Below are 18,385 nucleotides of genomic sequence, written 5' to 3'. Positions count from 1 at the left end.
TGTAGACTCCTACAGATGATTATAGCACTTTTCGATGTTTAATTGAAGATATCAAATAATACCATCACTTTGATTATGTAGTGTGTTCAGCATCTGTAACAAATATTCAAATAATAGTGGCTGAAACAATCTGAAATTTCTTTTTTCCCTTCCTTTAAAAAGAAATTGAAATATTTTCAATTGCAGTATAATTGATTTACAATGTCGTATGAGCTTCTGCTGTGCAGCAACATGAATCAGCTAGATGTGTATATACACCTCCTCCCTCTAGAGCCTCCCTCCCACCTCACACCCCACCCGTCTAGGTCATTACAGAGCACCAAGCGAACTCCATATGCTCTATAGCAGCTTCCCACTAGCTATCTATTTCATGCATGGTAGTGTATATATGTCAACACTGCTGTTTCAGTTCCTCCCACCCTCTCCTTTCCCACCTGTGTCCATGAGACCATTCTCTGCATCTGCGAAATTTATTTCTTACTCATAATAATTTAGGCATAAGGAGTCCAGCTCTGGCACTATGATTATAAAGGAGCCCAGCACTTTCTGTCTTGTTACTCTTCCTATCCTGATTGCCAGAGGTATGCAGTTAAACTGGGTTTTTTGGGAGAAAAAAAGATCCCTGACTTGTGGTTGCTGATTTTTTTGTGTGTGTTGTAAATACTTCTAATAGCCAATTTTAAGCTACCAATAATTTAGCCACCAATGGTTTTCAAGATTTCAAAATTCTTGAAAATTGAACAGTCAGCCCTGGCAAGTTGGCATGATTTCAGCTCCAGGACAGCACTGGGTGCTGCCCTTCCTCATCCCTGGGGTCATGATGGCTCACCAGCAGGGCCACATTCCAGCCAGGGGAAAAGGACATATTTCTCAGTAGTGTGACTTCATGTTGCACACATCTTTTCTATTTCTGCTCCACTAGCCAGAAGTTAACCACATGCCTAAACTTAGTAGACAGGCTAAGAAATGTCTTTATTCTATTTAGCTGATTATGCATCTAGCTGAAAACTGGGATTTGGTTCTCATGGAAAAAGGGAAGAATGGCATTGGTGAGTAACAGAATAACAGTGGATTTTGCCACAGATTTGCATTAAAAATATCGGTGACAGTAATTTAGAGTCATGACTATAAGAATGACAATAATGACTATAATGTAGAAAGCTTATGAGTAAATAATATAGCACAACTGTCAATTTGAAGAGTTAGTTGTTGATTTCAACTAACAAAGAAATGAGTAACAACCAAAGTGTCACATTAGTAATAGGCAAACAACAATGCAATGGTAAGTTAAAACAATGCTAAGAATCACTGAGATATAGTCAAAAGGTAAATTTGGTCTTTGTACTAATCCAATATCCTTGCACTTTTTTTTACAAGGTACCCGGATGAAGTTTTTTGAAAAGTTATTTATAATCACATAATAATAGGATGGATTAAGAAAGAAATTGGACTTTGAGAAGTTTTTCCCCCTCTCCAACAGTTGATCACTGAAAATAAAACAACAGTGGCATTACATTGAGAAGTTCATATTCTTAAGGGTTCAGATTAAAGAATGAGTAAGAGAGGTTGTCTGTACATCACAGTTGAACAACTGGGCTGGGGTTGTTTATAAAGAAAAATAAAGATGTCCATGACAACCAGTACGTTTCACATGAGATTCTAGAGCTCATATAAGAGCATATTTATTTTATGCCCTTGGACATACAAGTCAAAATATCATCTCTGTTCTAATCAGTGATCCTCCCTACAGTGTGTTGCACCACCCACTTCCTGCATCACATCATCTATCAGCCTTCCTTGTATTTCTTCAGATAGTAAAGTATAACCTTAAGGGGTGATTTCACTGTTCTTTCCTGAGAGATTCTAAATCACATCAAATACTTGTTAATTTATATGTTTCAGATTTTCCCCAGCTTTATTGACATGTAATTGACAAAATTATATATATTTGATATGTGCAATGTGATGGTTTGATAGAAGTATACATTGTAGAATAATTATCACAATCAAGGTAATTAATACCTCAAATACCTCACATAGTTACCTTTTTTGTTGTGGTGAAAACACTTAAGCTCTATCTCTTAGTAATGTAAAGTATACAATACAGTATTATTAACTATAGTCAGCTTCATGCTGTACATTGACTCTGGGGAGAACTTATTCATCTCAAAATGATCTTTCAATTCTTTGTCGCTTAAAAAAAATCTCAGAAAAGAGAAATTTTTAGATATTTCCTTTTCTTCTTTCTGAATAAATTAAAGGAAAACTCTTGTTGCTAATATAAAGGATTTATCCTAGGATAATTTTTATGTAAATAAATGTTTTTTCTGTATGAATTTTCTACATTCTTAGTTGTCTTATTATTCTAACTCTATTATTTTTCCACCCTGAATCACCAAACTCTTGTGACTACTACTTTCCCTTTTAAAAACAACTATTTTTTAATCTCTTCCTTCAGGGACATTTTCTCTGATTTCAAGATCTTAAGTATGTTCATATTTATTCACTCACTCATTTATTCAGCCTATATTTATTAAATATATCCAGTGTAATTATACAAGCTTTCATAGAGAAACAATATTCATTTTCTGGAATACACTATGGAGTCTCCTAATTTTTAGAAAGATTCAATGTCTTATTTTCAAGGATTTTATAATCCAGTGAAAGAATAAACCTATACTTAGGAGAGAACATGTAAAAACTAAAGAGTGTAGATGGACAAAGAAGGGAGTGACCACTTGAGGAACATTCACAGTGCATTTGGAATGGGCACCATGAAGAGAGGATTGCAATGAAGATGGTGGCTTAGCACTCAACGTCTATTCCACTCCTCTACTAGTGTCCTTCCTGTAATTAATAGGCTGGAAGGCTAAAAATGACATTTCTCAGAAACCTATGCAACTGGTGGAATGAATGAACAAACAAATGAACAAATATGAACACATTTAGGACTGTGGAAGCAGAGAAAAAGTCCCTGGAGAAAGAAACATAATAGTGGTTTTTAAAGAGAAAGTAGTTACCACAGGGTTTAGTTACTCAGAGTGGAAAAACAGTAGACTTAGGGTGATAAAACAATACAATTTACCCTTGACCGATGATGTGCTTGCATGTAAGATTTGGAAGACAGAACTGAAATGAAGGCCTGATTCTGCTGTTTCAGGTGCCAAGTTCAGTCATGAAGCAAATTTCCTCTCTCCTTCCTTCCTTGATAGTGGTGGCAGAGATCCCAGTATCTTGCCACTAGCCTCAAGGGTGTTGAGGGAGAGAGCGTGGGGAATAAATTTGTGATTCCAGCAGTCTCAGTATAGTGCTGAAGAAGCTGTAGTGATGGTGGTGGCTTCTTGACAGTGACTTTCTTTACTTTGGAAGTCCTCTACGCAGTGTTCTCCATGTCAAAGAGGTGATTGATGGTCTACTTCAGTGGCATTGGTTTGAGTATCAACCTAGACCCTCTTCCTTTAGCATCCTTTCTGAGCATGCTGTAAGCTATTGAGAACATTGTAATCAAATCCCTGTGGATTTAAACTAGCTAGACTTTTATCTCTGCAACTGACCACTGACAATACAGAAATATTATAAAATCTCCTTCTTTATTTCATAAGAAAAAATGATGAGAAGAACATTCCAGAGAGAATGAGTAGAACATTCAGAAGTAGAAAATGCAATATTTGTGTAGGAATTCCCTCTTAGAACCAAGCAGGTGGAGCTAAAATGTAGGGCCCTATGGAGACTTGGTGGGAAGTGCCGTTTGAAGAGGATGTGATCAGCAGTCTGAGGAGCAGTCTGATCAGTAGTCTGTCTTTTATTGGCCAGGCAATGAGGAATCAGGTAATTTCGGTAATCAGGTAATTTGGCTCATGTCCTAAGAACTCCAAAGTTACTGAAAGCTTTCAGCAAGTCCCTTTAAAAGCAAAAGATGAAGGATGGGTGTGGTTAGTTGTTGCAGACTTCTCAGTGTCAGATTCTTTGTTCTTGACGTCAGGTTATTATCAGGTAAGGTACTTCTGTAAATCTCTACGGATGAATGTTATTCTCTGTCCTGACCAGAAAGGCCACAGTCCCAAGGCACAACTTTTACCCTTCAAGGTCCCAGTTTTGGCTAAGAGGAGGCAGATCTCAGTTGGTAGCTTCTTAGGGCCAGATTCTCATATCCCGCCCAGCTGTCATCTCTGAGGGAGCCAGGCCTCCAACCCACTGGCTCTCAGTCTCCTCAGGTCACTCAAATGGGAGACCAGGTCTCATAGACTGTGACCCAGACAGACAGCCACTGCGAGTGGGTCAGAGACAGGGACGGGGGAGTCACTGCTCCTCAAGGCATGGGCCACAGACTATAAATATATATAATATATATATTTAAATAAATAAATTTAATTTATTAAATAAATTTAAATAAATAATATATATATTTATAATATATTATAAATAAATAAATAAATAAATATATATATATATATACATATAAAATGAGCTAGTGAATTCAGAAGTTCCTACAAGTGGAAACTATCGATTTGACAATGTTGTTGGTTTCAAATTGCATTTATGGAAAACTAATCAATTGTAGATACATTCTTTTTATATCATAATAATTTATTTTGTAGTTAGATCTTAGTTAAATATCTAAGTACTTAGTTATGGATATACGTAAAGACCACTGAGCTTATTTGAATGTATTCTGCTAAGGTGTGCAGTGCTTTCTGAAGTATTTATTGGCTTTTAAAAATTTGTGACTATTATCTGTTAAAATATTGCCTCTATCCCATTCTTCTTCTCCTCTGCTTTACCAACTACAAATACCTATTGGTTGACTCTTTCACAGTGACTCGTATATTTTTATACATTTTTATTATTTACAATTTTTTTTCTATTTGTGCATCAAATTAAAAAAAAATTTTTTTTCTGAGCCACCTTCCAGTTTACTGCTTCTCTCTTCAGAGCTGTACAATACTCTAGAATGCCTATCTATTTCAATTATTTTTATTCTTCAATTCTAGAATTACTATTTGATTGTTTTGTATAGATCCAAATAGTTCTTGGCTGAAATCATTCACTTTGTCACTTAATATTTGTACATGTTTATTTCTGTTGTTTGAAATTGTTTTCTCCACATTCCAATATCTCGATCTCTGCTCAGTCTTTTTCTATTGGCTGATTTTTCTCTTTATTTCATTTTAAGTCAATTATTTATTTTCTTTCCTTTTTTTTATCCCTCCCAATGCTTCCTCTTTCGATTGAGTGCAATTTATTACATATAAAAAATCTCAGATATGATATTGTTTTTAGATTACATTATCGTTCTACAGAGAGGATTTTTCTTTTCCTTCTTGTAGGTAGTTGAATTGCAGCTGGTTCAGCTTAACCTAATTAGGCTTTGAGCTAATTCAAAGCTTGTCTTGAATCTTTCAAGAGCTAGTTTATTTGCAGCTCACATTTACTCCTAGAAATACAAGCTATTTATTCGTTTAGTGTACAAACTAAATACTCAGGGTCTACAATAGTATCCCTCATCTTGTTTGATTCTGGGATCTAATATTTGTTTTTAGCATTATAAAATACTCAGAAATCAGTTTTTGGTTCTTGTTTTTGTTATGTTTTAGTTTTTCAGCTTCTAAGACTCGCAAATGTACTTCTCTTATTCTCAGACACTGTTACAGAACTAACAAATGCCTCTGTGGGGTATTTCATCCTCCTCAAGCTAACCTCAACACTTCTGCTGCCCATTAATTCTCTCAACCATTCTGTGCTTTCGTTGTGGTGGTGTGTGTGTGGTGGGGTGAGAAGGGCTGTTAGGGAAAGAATCAGGAAATCTCAGCCACTTTTCTTTGCTACCTGAACAGTGTAAAACCCTTTGAAGTCTTACATTTTATACTTCTCTAAGACTAATCATGGCTTAAATGGTGGTTGTCTGTGACTGCAGTCTCTTGAGGTTTTGGTGATGTTAGGCTACCATTCCTTCTGCTGTGAATTCTTCCAACCTATGAGAGAGATCTATGCGTAACGGTTTCTATTGTTCTGGTTAATTGCCAGAGCTTAGCCTGGAGTTCAGGTCATTAGGCTCATTCTCAGAGACTCGTCAGCCTTTAAGTTCCAGTCGTGTTCTTTCTGATTTTCCCTTCCTTGCTCATTTGTTCAAATATTACTATTTAATATAACAGATCTTGTCTCCTCACTTATTCTTCCTACTTGATAGAGTATTATGAACTATATCTATGTTATATTCTCACATATTTTCTCTCTTGATATTTAAAGTCAAGGTTTAAAAATTACTAATAATATACAAACAACTCCTTTCTCTTTCAAATATCTACTCTTTTAATTGGAACCCAGGAATTTTACAATTACAGTATGCTATAGTTTTATACAAGCCTACTTAGGGGGAACAGTGATCCACTGCTTGTTAAGAACTCTACTCCCATAATCCATGAATTATTTTCCCTTAAATACAGAACATCGAACTCCTTACTAAACTTTTAATTTTGTCACTTACAGTTTTGTCAATGAGATGGGACCTTAAGACAACTGTTAAAGGTTCTGGGACGGCTCCTAGCTGCAGGTGGAGGTACCCACAGAGCCCTTTGGGTTTGCGGCCTCTCTCTGGAATCTCTGGTAAGCTTCTCTTGGATCAAGTTCTGCTTGTTTCATGTTCTGAGATCTTTGAGTTAGTTTGTTCAAATCTTTCTGGGTGGAAAACTGAGGTATGAGAGACTCTGTATTTCTCAGAGGATGGAAATGGGGGTATCACAGATTTGAGAGTTTCATGATAAGATTTACTGGGAAACATCTGAGTTTGTGGCTGACCTTGTCTTCAAAGTAAGTGCCTTCAGAAGGTCTTAACAGATCTCAGGAACAATGCCCAGGCAGCCAAAAACAGTAAGTTTGCTTGAATTTTGGAGGTTTATTTCAAGGAAAAATAATGGGTACCCCTCAATCTAAAAAAAGCAGAATGGCAGACATTAAGGGACCCACAAAGCCTCAAGGTAAGGTCATAGCATAGACCACTGGGGCACTTGGGGAAATAAGATAAGAAATTCAGAGGTTTTTTTGGACCAGTGGCCGATCAAAATTTATGTAGGTACAAGTTAAACCATTAAAAGCCATTATAGTGTCTGTCACTATAAAGAAGTCTCTTCTTGAAAATAATAATAAATTTATTGCTACCAGAAATCTCAGAAGCCAAGGCTGCAAAATTGTTGGGAACTGGTCAAGCATTTAATAGCTAATAGAGCACTTGTCACCTAATGTCAAGACTCATATGCCAGGATAAGCTGGTTGTGGAATGGGTGAGATCAAAGGAACCCACCAACCTCAAGAAAAATTCTGTGTGATGAAATACATTGTAAAACATCACAAAATCTCCACCCAGCGGCGTATCTTTTTTAGATGATAATTTAGCTCCAAGAGACTCCAGACTTAGCAAAAGAAATGGGGTCTCAGGTTTCAAAGAATCGAGTGCAGCCCCTTCCAGCACACCCGTTTACTTTATGTCTAAGAATAGTAGTCCTGGAAGCTCTAGAGATCTATAAGGATGTCGAAAGCTTACTAAGATAGCCTAGAATTACAAAGGCCACTATGGGAATTGGCCAGTGCTTATTACCAAAATTTTCAACACTGAAAAATAGTCAATTTAAATGTAAATGCTTTGAATCTTTTTTTTCACTACACTCACTTGAAGATCATGCATACAAAGACCCTCATTGAAGTCTGCGTGATCGGAGGAGGCAAGATTAAGAGTAATCTTTAAGTTAAAAAAAGTTCGGTGCTAAGTATGTGGTATTATGAAATAAGTAGTATACCTAGAGTGAAAATGATTATGTCAGTCATTTATTAGGGCTTTGTTTCTTAAGTGTCCAAAATGTTTTATGAATTCGTATGATTTCCTTAAAAACACTGTGAATATAATTACATACGGAAACAAAATCTTAGACAAGTAACTTTCTCATCTCTCTCATATATATAAATGGTAGTTCTGAGATTTGAGCTTAGGTTTGTCTGAATCCAAAGCTCTGTGCATTCAGTCTCTATGTTTCCAGTGTGCAATCTCTATAACTGAATTTATCAGTGGACAAAAGGAATGTGTACTCACTACTTGATATTACCTAATTTTATCCAGGTCTCTTTTTGCTGCTACATCCTCAGGATAATAATTTGACCTTCCTCTTGAACTTTGATTTTTTTCATGTATTTTTAGGTTTCTGAATTAACAGGAAAAAAAATTAGCATCATTTTCTCTTATTCACAGTTCTCATTTTGTTCGTATTTCCTCTTCTACCACCCATCTCCCTAGGCAACAAAACAAACAAAGGAAAACCTTTTATTTTCAAAAAATTAAAACAAAAAATTAAGATTAAAATTGAGAAATAAATGAGGATTGCTTTTTCAGATGCTTATGCAAATAGAAGAAAAGCAAAAAGCATCTCTCATTTAAATTCTTAAATTTATATACCAGCTGCTTGCTTCACTAGGAACGCTCTATTTGATGCTGACCCCGAAGATCTCACAGGTGAGGGAATGTGAAATAGCATTTAATTTTTGATCTTAACCATCTCTCTGTTACACACTTGTTTATCTCTGTTTTTTCTTTTCTTTATGTGAAGCCATATATGCTGTCAGGATAAAATTATTTCACATGTTCAAAGAAAACAAAATCGCTCCTTCTGGTCAAACATTCCTCTGAAGTTTCTTCCAGGGGCACTCCAAACCATACAAAACCTTTTTGTTGACTTTTCAAAGCATAGCTTCAATATGTTTGCAAGTGATTTATTTTTGAATGTTGCTATAATTTTGTTTGGAAATTATTTAACTCAAGAAAATCCTGTTGCAGTTTTTAAAGGAAAGAAACAAAAGAAATACAAAGAAATCTGTTGTCAGATAACCAGTTCTGGACTAAATACTTAGTGAAAAGTCCTCAGCAGATTTAGTTTGTAAAACATGGTTACTGCTGTTGGGGGATGTGGCCAGGGCATCTGGAGTCAGCTGAAAAGGCTTCTGCAATCTACCCTCAAATTACAGCAATATTTCTTAATATCCTGAGGAAGTATTTTTTGACCTTTGTATACTATTAGAAACCTTTAGCTATTTCAGACTAAAATTGGCAAAAAGAAGTCAAGTAAACAGCAAGGCCATGGTTGCTCTTTCATAATAGGATAGTGGCCCACATATTTTAGAATTACACAAAAATTTTTTGGTATAGAATAACAAAATCTAAGAGCTATGTGATCAATTACAGATTTCAGGTCAGGAGCTTTAGAAATTAACTGTGATGACTCCATAATTTCTTCACACATTATGTTTTTCTATCCCCCCAATATTTTCACTGTATATCCATATTTTACCTTATTCATCACTCCAACTAATATAGAAGGGCTTCCTCTGGCAGCCATCATGTAATTATGTGACAGAATGAGTACCCTGTCTGTGGTCAGATTACATCTTACTCATATCTGAAGCTGGCAGATAAGCTTCTGATTATACTGATGTGTCCTGCCTTAAAACACAAGCTTCTATGTCGCTCTGGCTGCTGTAGGCCAGACTAGTATGCCTTGATAGACTAACACTTGAGTGACTGCTATTTAATGAGTACCTTTTATATGGCTTATGGGCTTCCCTGGCGGCTCAGGTGGTAAAGCGTCTGGCCACAATGAGGGAGACCCGGGTTCAGTCCTTGGGTCAGGAAGAACCCCTGGAGAAGGAAATGCAACCCACTCCAGTACTCTTGCTTGGAAAATTCCATGGATGGAGGAGCCTGGTGGGTTACAGTCCATGGGATCGCAAAGAGTCGGACACGACTTGAGCGACTTCACTTTCACTTTTATTATGTGTCAGGCTGTGTTAGATGGTTTAAAACATTTCTAATTAACCTTGGACATTTAGTATTGTCTTTTTAGTATATACGCAAGAAAACAAAAACTTGGAAGTGTTAAATAGTTTTCCAAGAATGTGTGGCTATTAAGTGTTAATTCTGGAGATTCATCCCAAATCCATGATATTTCTACTACAGTGTACTGTGCACAGAGGTGATTAACAGAATGAAAGAAGCACTGGGGATGGGGCAGATAGAAATGACCTTATTTCATGCTCTAAATATTATGACATTCATTTCTGGTAAGTTGGTACAGGACAGTCATTTATTTTATTATTATCAACTCTTCTAATATTACTACTATACTTCTGGCTTGTGTGGCTGACAGAACAACACATTTGGGGAAAAATAGTTCATTCTGTTTAAACATGTTTGAATATACTGAACTCATGGTACTTGTAGGATATCCAGTTTACCTTTTTCAATTCAGTGGCCAGGAAATTCTGCAAGTAAGCAATAGCCCCAGGTGCAGTGAGGGGCTTGTGCCTTTTGACTGTATTCTCTATGTAAACAGAAATACTATGATGGCCTTTTTATGTCCTTTGAGTATCAGAATGAATCACTGTAAAGGGACAAACAATCATTTTTCAAAGTTGCCAGCTGGAATCTCAACTGGAAATTCTGCAGGAAGACAATGCCTGTTAATGTTTTCAGTTGTTTATGACTGCAAAAAAAAATTGCTGGATCATTTATTCTTAAAGATTATTATTGTAACTGTAGTTTTTTAGTGGTGTGAAAGTACATTTCCTATTAGTTGTGATTTATATTCGTATGAATATTAACCATTTTCCACACAACTGTGCTGTGAAAGGATTGAAAGGTAGTTGACCCCACATCCATGGAATAGTTTTTCTCTCTTGAGACTGCTTTTTTTCTTTCTTTTTTGATTATTTTACTCACCTGCTTCTATACTGTTGTGTAATGGACTGATGTTTTCCCTACCATGCCTGATGCTATACAAGGTAATTAAGGTAATTATCTAGATTACCTAGATTATCTAGAGTGTGATTCATTAAAAAGTCGATACAAACTTATTATGGTCTATAAGTTATCCAAAATTTAAAACATAGATATCTGGTTTTTAAATTTTAAATAAAAGACATCTGTATATCTCTGATGTTCTATAATTTACTTTGAAAATATATATTTAATAGTACTTCTTTGGAGGGTAATAAAATATGAATTACAGTTGTATTTTTCTGAATTGCCAAAAGGCAGAGCATAGAATCTATGCAATTCTATAAACTGTCCTTAAACACTGGATTAAGCACAAGTGAACAGTTTAGTTTTTATTATAACTCTATTATAGCAGGTATAGAGACTAAATTTTTAATGAGACATGTTAATATCTCATATATACATATTTAAAAAAATTAGGCCTTCTCAACTCTAATGGAAGACCGATTTTATCCTATTCAAAGTAAATTTTTATTCTTTACACTAAAAAAAAATTAACTTGTCCAAATTAAATATTTTTTCCTTTTCTTTCACCATAGCAAATACATATCCAGTCATCAACTTTTCATACTGACTCACAACATGATTTCCTTAATAAGTTCATTTGAAGGTCATTGATGTTTTGCTTTCCAAGTATTACAATCTCAACTGAGTTTTGTACATTGTAACAGAAGCTTAATGAGAGACGATGAAAATCTCGCATAAAACTACAGGCAATTTTATCTGGCAGAAAATACATGTCATATTAAATACAGTGGTGTTATGTTTTCTATATTTTATTCTATATGCCAATTGTGAAGCATCACATTTCAGGTGGTATTATTAAAACATTCTCTTAAAAATAGAAAGCAGAGAGAGCACACATAGTATGAAATATTCAAAATGAAATGATTGTGAATTATCTGATTGGGTGACTCTCCCAGTAGTAAAGTTTCTGGGTACTTTGTAGGACATGACACTTCATTAATATCTCCCTGTGGTAAATAAGCCCAACCTTCCTGAAATTTACCTTTAAGGGTTAGAAGCACTTGGGTCTTTACATTTTCTGGGTCACAGATGCCTTTAAGTTTCTGAAAGTACCATTCTCATACACAGGCACCATCTTATGTATAATGGCAAAGATTCCCAGACCACTTGAAACCTATAGACCATCATGATGCCTATTTACGTGCTTGAATAAAGGAGATGACATCTCCTGGGATACTTTAAGCTTTTGCTAAATGCTTTGTAGTCTCAGCTACAAAAGGCAAAGGAGTCTCCAGAAAAATAGAAGCAACTTGAAGGCACTTTATGCCTCATGGAATTGATCATAGTTAGCCTCCCTCTTCAACTTTCATTTCCTCATGCCAGTCTTTTGGAAACAAAAATAGTTGCCTGTTTACAGAATGTGTGATAGACTTTCTAGGTTACCAGATGATGGTGCACTTTTAGTTTTATCACACTCCGTAAACCAGAAGAATTCTATTTTCATCTTAGAATGAAAAAGAAGAAATGGGAAAGTATGTGGTGGTTTAGTCGCTCAGTCGTGTCTGACTCTGGTGACCCCATGGACTGTAGCCGTCCAGGCTCCTCTGTCCATAGGATTTTCCAAGCAAGAATACTGGAATGGGTTGCCATTTCCTTCTCCAGGGGATCTTCCTGACCCAGGGATCGAACCCAGGTCTCCTACACTGCAGGCAGATTCTTTACCAACTGAGCTACCAGGGAAGCCCTAAAGTATATTGCCATCAAATAACAAAATAATTTGTATTTGAATTTAAAAACACAATTGAGAAAATAACTCATTTTTTGGGGATTGCTTAAAAGTGTTTATTTTATTGTGCTAAGAGCACTTAAATGAGATCTCCCTTCTGAAACTTTTGTGTATTGTACAATGTTATTGACTAGCTGAACCTGTTGTACAGTACATCTCTAGGACTTATTCATCTTGCTTAATGGAGACTGTTTGCTGTTGATTCCCCTGCAATTCTCCTTTACCAAGCCACTAGCAATCATAGTTCTATTCTTTGATGCAATGAATTTGACTGTTTTTGAACTTGTTTTTAAAATTTCACACAAAATTGCCATTTAAAAATTTTAAAGCAATATAAATACATTCTAGAATGATAGGAATAAAGTTATATTAATAAGACTAGTTCCAATTTTTCTAGCATTGTTTTAATGTAGCCAAATGGCTCAATTTAAATGTCTTTATCATTCAGTAAGTTATAGAGAACTTTGGATTACAACTACTTCCTTAAATAAGTTAAATGATTTTTTCATTATTAATTAAGGGAATAGAATGTGTCAGAGAATGAGATATTGTTTCAACTTTGAGAGATCTTGCTCCTATACTTACTTAAAATATGCATATAGTAAAATTTACTAAACAATAAAACTGCAGATCCACAGCTGTCTCATCTTGCTTATTGAGATATAACTCTAAAGTGAGGTAGGTTGTTAAATGAGGAAAATAAAAAAAAATAAATTAAAAGTGTGCATATGTGGTATGTGTTTGGTTTAGTATGTGAGCTACTTTATATTTGGAATCATTTATTGAATAAAAAATCAAGTAAAAATAGAGCTTCAACACATTGTAAAACAGTAAGTATGAGTCATTACTATATGTCAGAAGTATTACCTATTACATATACTCAGTACTTTCCAGGTTTTTAACCGAGGCCAAAGTTGATCTTCTGAGTACCTGTAAACTTACTGAAATTTTAATAAAAACTGTTTTGTGTCCATGAAAAATACATTTTCCTGGGAAAAAGTCTTTAGATTTTATCAGCTTGAAAAAAGTATCTGTGACCAAAAAAAGGCTAGGGGTTACTACATTCTCTGTCCTGATTGTTCAAGATCAATTAAAATAAAAAAAATAAAAGCTAAAACATTGATGTGATCATTCCCAGAGAGTTAGCATGAAATAATAAGCTAATTAGAGTCTTTTTAAAACTGGAATGGAATTACTGAAATGTACAGTATAGAAAGCAAATATTAGCCCATAGCAACATGGATAAAGTTTTCCCAGGAACTTAATAACCAAGGAGAAAAGGAATGTGATTATAAATTGAAAATGATTAAAGTGGTAGTCTCCAATGGAAAGAGACTCATTTTCACAATATTATGTGCAATCTCTGGTTCTATTGGAATTAGATTTTTCTGTCCAGTTTAATGTTGTGTTAGTTGTGGTGACCCAAGGACGAAAGAGCAGATAAAACCCAGGAGGGTCTTGGAATGAAGTAACAGAAAAACCAGACCCTTATTGTCCTTCCCTCCCCCATATTGTAACTATTAATGGGTTTCAGGGCCTCCTGAGTAGTATAACCTGTCTCCCCTCCTACCTCATAGGGAGAAGGTATTTACCTCACTTTTCCCTCCCCCCAGTACACGTGCCTCATGCCTCATCCAATCAGCAAATGACCTGCAAGACCCTATCCCACTCCTTGTACCTTGGGTATAAAAGTGGACTAAGGACTCCTGTTCAACTCTGTTCTCCCTTGAGCTGGCCTGCTGTTTTAACGGCATCTCCCACTCTAATAAACTTTATTCTCCTTTCATTCTGCCTCATGTCTGGAAATTCTTTTCCAACCTGCTCCTGGTCCATGACATTAATTTGTTACATGATCTGTATAATCTGGGAGGAATTTAAATGTAAAATTGTTGGTGATGATTAATTAGGTAGAGGTTGTCCTTTATTTGTTAGAGTAATAAAATATGGAAACAAAGTTATGTTTTTAAAATGTGATTTATGGTTGCCAAATATGTTATAGGATGCTTAGTTAAATTTGAATTTCAGATAAATGATGAATATTCCTTAGTATAACTATGTTCGAAATATTGCATTGGACATACTTATACTAAAAACTTACATGTTGTTTATCTAAAATTGAGATTTAACTGTGTGTGCTGTATTTTTATTTGCTAAATATAATAACCCTATATGTTTACTGAATACTAAAAATTTTTTCAGAGGCAAAAGAAAATAACTTTATTGTACTAAATCTTAAAATGAGCAGTATAAGGAAGAAATTCCCTTGAGAATTAATATTCTTTTATCAAAACATAAAAGTAAATGCTTTCTATTTGTCTAAAACAGTACATTAATATACCCAGTAAAAAAAGTAACAACAAATTTAATTTTTAAATAGGGACGTATTCTTATGTTTGGGGAAGGAAAGATTCAAATGTTACATTTCAAAGGACTCTACATCTTTTGCATTGTAAAAAGATGCCCTCTAAAACTGAAATTGATTTGAGGATTGGAATTTTGTGTCCAGAAATTTTTATGGTAGGTAGAATGTAAGAAAAGATGAATAAAATGTTGAACCTTTACTAAATAAGGGTTGTCATAATTATATTTAAATTAGTACCTATAGAACTTTACATAGAACATGTAAAAACAGGGAAGACAAATGCATTGGAAGAGGAAAATATTTATGGGCACTTGAAAATTGAAGGAGAGAGAAGATAAAGGAACAAAAGAAAATGTTGATGCTGAAAGGGCAAGGAAAAAGGAACTGCGAATTCAAAGTTTAACAAAGAGTTAAATTAGAAAATTGGATTGAAAATGTTCTATTTGAGAAAGAAGAGGAAATACATTTATAGAATTGCTCAAGGTCGAAGAGCCAGTTGAGAAAGAATAGGCAGAAATGTGGGGGAGGGTAGGCAGCAATATTCATGCAGATTCCAGATGGGCTGTGTAAGATGGAAACACAGCGTGTAACTGCAGATCATGTGGTTGAGGATATAGTTGTTAGGAGGTGGGTTTTAAGTGAGTAATGTGTTGAGCTGAATGTATCATACACATGGCCTTAGTTGTTAGCAATAGTTTTAGTAAGAGTATGTGATTGTTATGGCCAATTAGTGGTTGCAATGTGTGTTTACCAAATAAAGCTGCTTTTATTGGATACATAATATGAGATGTTTAAATTATTTGCTTGGTCCACTCTCTTGCACCTTGTTCAGGTGAAAGAAGGCATGAGGGAGTTTCATTCCTCTACACACAAAAGAGGGACCCTATTTAGTGAAAAAAATATAGTGAACTCTTTAAGATTCTATGGGAAATAAAAGTTTTTCTAAAAAATAAAGAACTGATATAATTTAAAAGAGGATGAAACAGGCTTATGGAAACTCACACTGAGGTAATTCTAAAGAAAACACAAATTATTTGGAATAAGAAATTATTGAAGAGCTCATATTTTAAAGAATTTGAGAGTAAATACCCCTTCACCTAGGTTCTCAGAACTATCCAGCTGGTTGTAACTCAGCTAGCTGGAACACATGTTCATTTAAATCTGATGTTTTTTGAAGATATTCTTATCATTTTCTAGAAGCTATCTTTTATTAGGAGTGCCTTGATTCTAATTTAACTCATTTATACCTAATATTGATGTACAAGGAAAAAATAAAATAGATGCAAGGATATATATTTTTATGTTCTTTAGATGAGGAAAGTTTTAAATGTCTGACAATATCAAATGTTGGCAGATTGTTGGTGGATCAAAATTGCTATTGGGAGTCAAAATTTGTTCAACTATTTTCAGAGCAATTGAGCTCCATTGTAAAAATATCTTTTGTACTTATTCCTAGAAAAACTTTTGTACAAGTGCACTGTAGGACATGTACAAGAATATTTTAGCAGCACAATTTGAAAATGGAAAGCACTGGAAGCAAACCAAATGTTCACTGACAAAATTAATTTTAAAAATTATAATGTTTTCACAAAATGGAGCATTTAACAAAATGAATGAGCTGTAGTATTATGTGTAGTATGCCACCAGATTCTCTCATTCATTGAGACACTCATTCTTCCAGCTTCTAGAAGTATTTATTGCTCATGGGTAATAGCTGTATTGCTCCCAGGCAATCACCCTGGGTTGAAGATGGCTGCCTCCCCAGAGGCAGTTCATACTAAGAGGCTGTGAAGACCTGGCAATCTTATTTCCATTTGAGACTTTCCTGAAGGGCCACCCTAACTTCAGAGCTTCCCTTGGGTTTACCCAACATCTCTGTTGCAACTGCATTGCAGTTCAATTTCTCTCTTACCCAATTCTCCTTTCCTCATATCTTACAGATGTGTTTCTTGAGAGCACTCCCCAGTATACCATTTTCACATAAATTTTTCTCAGTCTGTTTTCTAGGAACTTGAACTTTGGTAGATGGTATCAAGAGTAGTGTTGGAGACATATACTAAATGGGAATTCTGTAGCTGGATCACTAGTTGGTCAGTTGGCAAGGAGGACCTCATACTGGTAGTAAATGGAATACTTATACATCAGGCATGATATAGTGCTAACGTTGTTAGGTTTCGTTGACTTTGAACAGAAAATAGGGGTAACAGTGTATGAAATGAACTACAAATATAGTATCTCAGTACTGAAAAGGTTCAGAGGAAGTATGAGTGAGTGTTAGTTGCTCAGTGGTAATTCTTTGTGACCTCATGGACCATAGGCCCCCAGGCTTCCCTGTCCATGGAATTCTCCAGGCAAGAATACTAGAGTGGGTAGCCTTTCCCTTCTCCAGGGCATCTTCCTGATTCAGGGATCAAACCTAGGTCTCCTGCATTGCAGGCAGATTCTTTACCATCTGAGCCACCAGGGAAGCACTCAGAGGAAGTATAAATAACAACTATGGAATGAGTAGCCTGTTGAGGCAGGGAGTGATTGGTGGAAATCAGTGCATGGGAGGAAGAATACATTTATCCTTGAAAACTAAGACACTGATGAAAGAAATTGGCAAAGACAAATAAATGGAAAGATGCCTTGTGTCTTTGGATTGAACAAATTAATATTGTGAAAATGTTCATACTACACAAAGCATTCTATAGTTTCAATGTAATCCTTAAAATTCCAATGACATTTGTCACAGAAATAAAAAAAAATCCCCAAATTCATGTGGAACTACAAAAACCCAATAGCCAAAACAATCTTTAGAAAGAACAAAGCAAGAGGCATCACACTTCCTGATTTCAAACTTTATTACAAAGCTATAACAATAAAAACAATATGGTCCCAGTATAAAGTAGACACATAGAGGAATGGAAGAGAGAGCCTAGAAATAAACACACATATGTGGTCAATTAATCTATGACAAGGATGCCAACAATGCACAACAGGGCATTCAATAAATGGTGCTGGGAAAAGTGAATATCCACATGCAAAAGAAGGACATTGGACATTTATACCATATACAAAAATAAACTCAAAATTGATTAAAAACTTAAATGTAAGACTTGAATCTGTGAGCATTTATATGAAAACATAGAGATAAAACCCCTTGACATTCATCTAGGCAATGATTTTTGGATATGACACCAAAAGTAAAAGCAAAAAAAGCAAAAATAAACAAGTAGAACTTCCATAAACTAAAAGCTTCTGCACAGCAAAAGAAACAATCAAGAAAATGAAAACACAGCCTATGAAATGAGAGAAAATATCTACCAACCATATATCTCATAAGGGATTAATATTCAAAATATGTAAGGAACTTATACAACTAATAGCAAAAAAAGCAAATAATCAAATTAAAAAATGGACAGAAGAACCAAGTAGACATTTTTCCAAAGAAGAGGAAAATGAATGGCCAACAGTT

At 35.1% G+C, this 18,385-nt stretch overlaps 1 long non-coding RNA gene across 1 annotated transcript in view; it reads left to right on the top strand.

The window, feature by feature from the left end:
• The first annotated feature begins 953 nt into the window (after positions 1-953).
• Positions 954-18,385, top strand: part of LOC122688590 — a 138,980-nt gene continuing 121,548 nt past the window's right edge. The window contains exons 1-2 of the long non-coding RNA XR_006339515.1: positions 954-1,049; positions 6,487-6,603. This is a non-coding gene — a long non-coding RNA (uncharacterized LOC122688590). The remainder of the gene's footprint in view (positions 1,050-6,486; positions 6,604-18,385) is intronic.

Source organism: Cervus elaphus, chromosome 33 (genome assembly GCF_910594005.1).
Source record: "Cervus elaphus chromosome 33, mCerEla1.1, whole genome shotgun sequence".
Taxonomy (NCBI): domain Eukaryota; kingdom Metazoa; phylum Chordata; class Mammalia; order Artiodactyla; family Cervidae; genus Cervus; species Cervus elaphus.
The sequence above is the reverse complement of the archived record's forward strand: the minus strand, read 5'-3'. Positions and strand labels throughout refer to the sequence as shown.